At 45.1% G+C, this 8147-nt stretch overlaps 1 long non-coding RNA gene across 1 annotated transcript; it reads right to left on the bottom strand.

Moving 5' to 3' along the window:
* Nucleotides 1–508: 508 nt before the first annotated feature.
* On the bottom strand, nt 509–4670 carry LOC149870559 (uncharacterized). The gene is made up of 2 exons (XR_016440461.1): nt 4575–4670; nt 509–654 (listed from the first exon to the last, which is right to left on the bottom strand). It is a non-coding gene; the product is annotated as an uncharacterized LOC149870559 (long non-coding RNA).
* Between the last annotated feature and the right edge of the window lie 3477 nt (nt 4671–8147).

Genomic DNA, 8147 nt, shown 5'->3' with positions numbered 1-8147 from the left:
GGAGATAGTCCCCAAGAGTCCTAGAAACAGTTTGCTTCCTTTGATGGCATGGCTAGGCTGCTGCTCAAAGTGAGAATCAAGCTTGAACATAATATCTGATTCTGCTATAATAACCTGTGGGGTTGAGGATCAGGGAGGGAGAGGCAGGTGCTCATTTCAGGGCTGTTTGCAAGGAGGATGGTATGGCATCAGTGTCCAGGTCTTGTATTTCAATATTGGAGCTGTCCCCCGGGTCCTTCACTGTGGAGCCCATAGACTTGGGGCCCTGAAGAGTTTAAGAGAGCTGAAGTCCAGCTCCAGCTGCACCTCTGCCCCAGCTCCCCTGTGTCACTAGGGACTAGCACCCTTTGATCTTGGGGATCAGCAGCACCACCTGGTCCTCCTTTCCCACCAAGACTCACTTGCTGCTCTGTTAGCACACCAGCTGTCCACCAGATGGTGCTAAGGAATCGTTCAAGCATAATCAGCCCAGAAGGAATGTGGAATATGTCATACACAGACAGCTTAATTCAACTAAAATCTAACTTGTTAATACAACAAAGTTTATCTTAGTAGTGTCTATATACAGAGAGAGAAAATGCTTAGTACAATGGTCTCACCCAATCCCAGGTGATGTTTTATGCCACCTCAGGGTCTGATGGCCAGTCAGCAATCCTGAAAGTAGAGAGTGTTCATCAGTGGATAATCTCTGTGCCTGGCACAGTCTAGACAGATGTTGTTTGCAAACAGATAACTTTAACTTTCTTGCTGCTCTCTTTTATGCTTTCCTTTAACTTCACTCCTCTGATAACTCCCCGCTTCCAGGTAGTGTTGATTGGTTTCCCTGCGATCAGCACACTGTTCATATTTTATCCTGTTGGCATATTCCCCTCTTCCAACAGATCCATCACATGCACACCTCCTAATTTGGTCCTTTACCAGTGTCTTAATCTGGGCATTGTCCATTGGTCCCCTCTTATCACCTTTCATTATTAACATATCCAATAATTTCATCCCTCTGATTCAGTCAGTTAGTGCCAAGTTCACTTCATTTCAACTGGTAATAAGGCTAACATATTATTTTAGAAGGACTTCTCACAGTAATAAGAAAAGAAACAATATGTAAGTGATCTCAAGGCTATAAACTGACCATGCAAATACCAAAAAGCAGAAACAGAAAAACAAGAGAAGGCTCAAACAATGCTGTAATTCACCACTCAAAAAGGTGCTATTAAAGAAAATGTGACAAGCTACCCTAACAGCTGGGGGCCTCCTCCTGGTGGCTGCACATCCTTCTCAGTCGTGCCATATGTGGGGTGGCAACAGTCTTATACAGTGTGTGGAAGCAGCAGAGCTCCTCATACAAGAGCATGGTGTGCCTTCTGCCACCAGGACTAAGTACAGATAGTCAAAAAGCCCAAGACTGAATCAATTCAGTATTTGCAGGTTAGTCTAAGCTGCATAGATTGAACCAATAAGCAAGTGAACAGACATTCACTTCTAATTCTGGAAATCCAGTCACATGCCTGCAGTGGCCCAAGTCAGAAGCCCAGGAGCACTACAGCACACTTCTCTGCTTAGCTGGAGGCTAAGGAGGCTGCCTGTGGGTAACTGGAATCCAGCCATGGGTATCCTAATTCTCCTTCCCTTCCCCTAGATACTAGTCCAAATTAGACTGTTCAGGGATCAGCCCTTCTCTTCTTTTGCACTCTCTCTGTCTTTGCAGGGGCTTCAACCCCTGTTGCATCCCAGCCCACCTTGCTTTAGTCTGGGCCCCTGGCCCATCTGGACTTCAGCCCCTTCCTGGCCCTCAACCTTGTGGAGACTTCTACCTACCTACCTCCCAGGAACACCAATAAGAAAAATGAAAGGGTAAACAGGAGGAACATAGATAAGAAAAAAAAAATCACAAGGCATTGAACACTCTGCCCTGCAGCCTCCGTGCCTCCCCTCACAGCCACTGCAGTTCACTTGGTTTTACTAACACATTCAAAAAATAGCAGACCCTAGCAGTTACTATAAACAGTCCTCAGTCCCTGGTGTACATCCACTCCCCAAGACCCTTCCTGGATTAATACATAAGTCTCCAGTGCTTCCTATGCACTCACCCTGTGACTGCCCACTCTCTCAGGCCACAGCTCCCCTTGCAGGACCTACATTCATCCTTATCTCTCTGGGGATTTCCATCCTTTTTTTCTCCCAGGTCCAGGCTCCTTGCTCTGCCCAGAAGGGGAGCTTATATACCAGTCAGTCCTCCCCATTGGTCAGATGACTGGGCTTCCTACTTACCTGGTCCAGGGCCTACTAATCTCCCCCTCCCATTTTGCTGCTGTGTTCTGCAGCTATCTGTTTGTAGGCTGGGCTCTGCGGGGCAGGGGGATCAGATCAATAGCCTTGGGCCAATCATTCCTCTTCAGGCAGCCTCTGTTCTCACCTGCTGCAGGCAGCTTGCCCCTTCTGCTCAGATCTGCATCCATCCTGGCAACCTGGGTCTCTACCAGTCTGGCTGTTCTGCCAAGACATTTTTCTCTTGCAGGTAACCACCTCCCCATTTGGACCACAAAGGTTCAGGTGTTAAAGAGGCCTTGCTGAGTTGTCTTCCCTGGTCCTATCTTTCCCATAACAGGGATAGCGTTTCCTGTTAGAGTGGGTGCTTCTGGCAAAACTGTGAATGTAACTGCACACTAAGCTCCCTTGTGTCAACAGAATAACACCAGCTCTGAGAGCAACAGAAGGTGGCTGTCTCTACCCACAGCTAACAGACTGTGTGTAGACATACATACACTTTCTGCTGTCTGCCACAGCCTGCTTAACAGCTGGTGCCTCCCAGGATGCACTGAGCACCTACAGGCACAATTGCTGTACTGAGGCTGCAATCGAGCTGCCAGAAGCTGCATGGTGTATTCATGTTCGGGCAGCATCCCTATGGAGGCTGCCATCTACTGGAATAACTTCTACAGGCAGCAGGCCTTAAAGGGGAGATAGTTCTCTTTTTGAAAGCTACGATCAGGTCTGTATTCTCTCAGACACATGTTAGAACCAGTCTGATTAAACGTATATTCCATATTGACAGTGGCACAAAAAATAGGATCATGCTAATGAAATGGCTGATGACAAAATTAGGTGGCATTGTCAATAAAGGGGGGAATCAGAATATCAGAACAACCTTGTTAATTCAAATAATAGAAATGGAATTAAATTCATTTGTACAAATGCAAAGCTGATATTTTGAGTATTTCCCTGTACTTTGACTACAGGAATTCTTGCTATAAGCTAGATATGGGGTATTCAACCTCCAGTCTGTGGGCCAGATCTGGCCTATGGCACCATGTTAACTGGCCCCCAGGGCTCCCCACAGGTCTGAAAATGTGGCAGCATGGGAGAGGTGGCACCATTCCCTGCTGCCAAAACTCTGGACCCATGGGGAACCCTGGACCTTGTGTCCTGGATCAGGGCTGGGCGGGAATGGTGCTGGGCTCCAGGACTAGGAAGCAGGGCTGAGAAGGGGTAGTACCAGACTTCCTGAACCCAATGCTTGTGGAAGGGGGGTATGACAGTGTGGCACCAGCCCCCTGGACCCAATCCTAGTGGACAGGAGGCAGGAGGAGGTGGCACCAGCCCCCTGGGATCCAATCCTGGCACACAGGGAGGCATAAGTTGTTACTACTAGACCCTGAGGGCTCAATCCTGACACATGGGGGGGGTGGGGGGGCAGTGTGGAGCCCCAGGGTCCCATATGGCTCACAGATGGCCTGATCAGGTGTGCAATGGGTTCTATGCCACTCACCAGGCCTGTGGGGACAAAAGACCACACACCTGTGAACTAGATGCTTATCAGCTGCAACATCAGAAGAGAACTGTTTGGGTGTACTAGGGGATAAGAGCCATTAAAAGGACTAATTTAGGATGAATCAGGAGAGGTATTTCCAGTAGCGATAGGGAGATATTGCTGCCATTGTACTAGGCCCTGACACATGGGCAACTGGTGCCACCTTAGTCGGGGGGGCACTTCCCCCCAGCAACGAGTTGGCAACTGGGGGGGTTTCCCTGTGACTGATCTCATTGACTGGGGGGGGTCCCCATGGCAGCAGATTGTGAGACAGCTGATCGCTGTGACCAATCGCTGCAGCTGCTTCCAGAAGTGGCTACAGCCATTTCTGGGAGCGCAACAGAACTCCACTCTCCAGCTGGCTCTTGCAGGGGGGCACTGGCACTCCTGCCGGCCCCCCCTACCCATCACCTAAGTGGCAAGCACAGCTGGTCAAGGGGTGTACTGGTGCTCTCAGGCGGTGCATGTGCATCCCGTGCACCCCCTACGTGTCAACACTGCCCTGACAAAACCTAACGTGAAACACTATGTACACTTCTTGTCACCCATATCTGAGTGAGACAAGTTGTCAGATGCATCTCAGACATTGAATTTGAAATATAAGTAATTGGTCTATCAGATCTTATCTAAAGTATATACGTAATACTTTATGTAAAGTATTTATGTAATCTAATATATTTACATAGTATGTAATCAAGAGATATGTGCATGGTGAAGGAAGTGTCTATACAGGCAATAAACTGATGAATGCCCTGTAAATTCCTACCTTATCAGAGAAATAATTCAAAGAAGGTTAGTCATTGTACAGATTTAAAAAATGTGCATCATCTCTGGTTCTTCAGTCCTGATGTGGGTGTGTTTGTTTGTTTGCTCCTAAACAGAATAAAATGTTATTTAGAACAACAGTGCTTTATGTCTACAATAGAGCTAAACTCAAATGTCTTTGATCTCCCTTATTGTGTTTATTTGTTTGGAATATTTCTTCCTAGACACCTGGACTAAAAGCTTCTTTTGTAAAGATACTGAAGTTTTTTGTTATAAAAGTCATCACAATGGCTCATTATAGAATACTCTTGAGTAATGCTTCCCCTCAATAAATATATCTTTGTTTTTGTTACATAGATTACTGTAACTTCCAGTAATAATTCCCCTAAAAGGTCTTTATGGTCACCTACATTTGCCTTCCTACAACATTAACCAAATTATTTATACTTGTGATGTTGTTTGCTATGCCATGCATGTTTTGTTGGTCTATATTTTATAAACATAAATGTAATTTTTAAAACTCTACTATGTCATGAATTTACATAAAATTTCCTTTTGTCAATAATTCTTAACTTGCCCATTTTTTTTTCTTCAAATCATTTTATGGGTGTTTAAAATGTCAATTCTTCTAACACCTGTGAAATACTAGCCCAAGTTTAATAGTATTTTTCATCATAATTGCACATTCAGTGCAATCATCACATTTTTTGTAGCAAGCAGGAAAAGAGTTTTAGACAGAAATGATGGGAAGTTTGGCTTGAAGAGAGTTATACATTTGCGGATTCGATTTTTTTGGCCTTTCCAAAAATAGACCTGTTCTACTGCAATTTCCTGGACATGAGATGACCTTGAAGACCAGACAGGAAATCTCACTGTAAAGTGGGATGCTCAGATCTTTCTGTTGTTATGATTTGCAGACCAGTAATGGTGGTGACAGCAGTAATATAATAAATTCATCTTTTTGCATTTCAGGAGTCTAATTCCCTGCTACTGCAGGGATCATGTCCTGTAATAATTTACACATATTTATCAAAATCCATCTTACACTGGTGTTTTTGCCCCACAACTCCAATTACAAGGCTGTTCCAATTCTGATTGTTCTAACAGTTAGGAGCATTCTTCTAATTTTGTATACTTCTTGACATCTGATATAGCTTTTTTTCCTGATCAGTCCTTTTTGTCTCCGTTCCTGTAAGGCTGACTGGTTATTCCTTCCCTCAGTGCATATTTATTCAATCAGGTCTGGAGTTGCTTCCTACAATTTGCCCTCTTGCATAGGATACATATTCCTCGTAGGATCTGTACCTTTGATATGAAGGCAGGATAGGGTGGAACCCTGTAGACTAACTCTTTCAGAGAAGCATAAGCTTTCATAGACCCAGCCTATTTCATCAGATGCCATTGTAGCCTCTTAGAATGAGTTTGTCCTGACTTCAGTCTAACATGGCTAACTATCTCTCTCAGACTCGAAGAAATTCTAAATCTCCACCCCTTTCACGTCTGTGAGCTTTCAGTCTAGCTGACTTCATTAAACAGATCCCCGGGGATATGAACCAATAAACAAATTTTAGCAAGTAAGAATATTGCAGCAGGAGGTACCACAGCTGCTTTGTGGTAACTGTTTTGTGTGCCCTCTCTTAGCCTTTGCAAAAACAAAACAAAACAAAACTATGGTAAGATTGTCCCCTCTCCCCTCCCCCACACTCATCTGAACCTTCAATTAAATGTATGAACTGTTTTTATCAGTACAGACAATGCAATTATTTTGCTTAAGATACCCTAGCAAGCTTGCTCACAATTGAGTAGATGTGCCAACACTTTTTCTGCACCTAGGCCTATAGAACTTAGAGGACCATTTCAGCTTATTTACTTTTCCAGCTTATCTCAAGATTCACTGAACAGCAAGTCTGATATTGTAACCCCAAATTTCAAAGCACTGCCTTCATTGAATTGTTCAGTGGGGGAAAAGGAAGAAAATGTGGTAATGACTTTCTGCTAAAGGGAAGTGATATTTCCCCTTCCCCCACACAGAAAATTCAAAATTAATGGAAAAGATGTTTTTAATTCACCTTTGGAAGCTGCTCATGGATAAGAAATTTCTTCTGAAGCAATGAATATTTTATAAAGAGAGGAGCTTCTGAGTCAGGAAGTTTATGATTAAAATTGTCTTATGACCTTGGAGTATTACTCTAACCTTTCAGCTAATGCAGTGCTGCTCAAGCTTTTGAACCTGCAGGCCAAATGAGTGGCACAAGGCCTGTCCTCAGGCCAAATTAAACCTTGCATGCAAGGACTGGGCCCTGTGCTTCCTCTGCCCTGCCCTGCGTGGCCTTGATTGACCCCTCGACACCAGGATTGTACCCCGCACTGGCTCTGCATGCCAGGATCAGGCCCTGTGTCTCTGTCCACTGGGATTGGACTCTGACTCCCCACACCACTCCCTGCTCAGTCCTGCATGACAGGATTGAGTTCGAAGCTTGTCTGGTATTCTAGGATCAGGCCTCATAGGACCCATTGGACACTTGGTCCTAGTGCCACCAGCTCCGCATGCTGGGATCAGGCCCTGGGGACTGGTGCCATCCCTGCCCAGGCCAGTGCACCAAGACCAGGCCCCATGCCATCCTGCACGCCTGATCTGGGGTGCAGAACCCAGGGCTCCCCACAGGTCTGGAAATTTGGCAGCAGAGGAACAGTGCCAGAGTGGTAGTATGGACTAAATCAAGAAATGTAAGCTTTCCTAGGCTACATCCTACTTCCTCAGATGAAGCAGGTTGTACCCTATGAAACCTCCTCAGACAAAGTAGGGCATACTCTACAAAACCACCTCACTTCAAGAAAGCTGTAATCCATGAGAGATTACGCACCTTCTAAAGCAGTGGTCACGAACTAGTCGATCTCGATAGACTGGTTGATCATGGAGCCTCTGACAGTTGATCTCATTTGTCAGAGGCTCCACAATCGGAAACGGCAGGACACACATTGCTGGGCTAAGCTATGCCCCCTGCCACCCAGGCTGGGCTGGGTAAATGGGGTCAGGGCCTGGGTGGCTTGTCCGGGAGGTGGGGTGGGGGAGGTGGTAGATCCTGGGGTGCCAAAAAGTGATCCTCACCATAGAAAGGTTGGAGACCACTGTCCTAAAGGAATTAGGCTATGAGCCTATTAGGCTATAACCTTCCCCTGCCTTCTGCCTGAGTTTAGACTAATATGGGTAACTACCTCCCTCTACTGCCTGATTTAGTACAGTTAGTTTGGCTCCTGTATACTAACAGTGCTAGTTTGTGTTACCACCTGTTGAACATGAGCATTCTTCTGAAATGATTTAAATAGATTTTTTAATTTAAGGGCAATGTTTCTATTGATCTTAGGCAAGAACAATGAAATGTGAATGAAGTTATATCAAAGACCTGTCTAAATAATATGCCATCAGCCTTTTAAACTACTGCCCACTGACATGAAATGGCTTTTCCCCAAAATAGGGTAGGCCTTGCTAATCAGCACTGAAAATGTTTTGAATGTAATTGAAATTCAGATGAGCTGCTTTGAATATGAAAAAACCCTTCCAACTTAACAGAAG

Source organism: Crocodylus siamensis, chromosome 2 (genome assembly GCF_052110815.1).
Source record: "Crocodylus siamensis isolate JL-2025a chromosome 2, ASM5211081v1, whole genome shotgun sequence".
Classification (NCBI taxonomy): Eukaryota; Metazoa; Chordata; order Crocodylia; family Crocodylidae; genus Crocodylus; species Crocodylus siamensis.
This window is presented reverse-complemented; position numbering and strand designations above follow the sequence as displayed.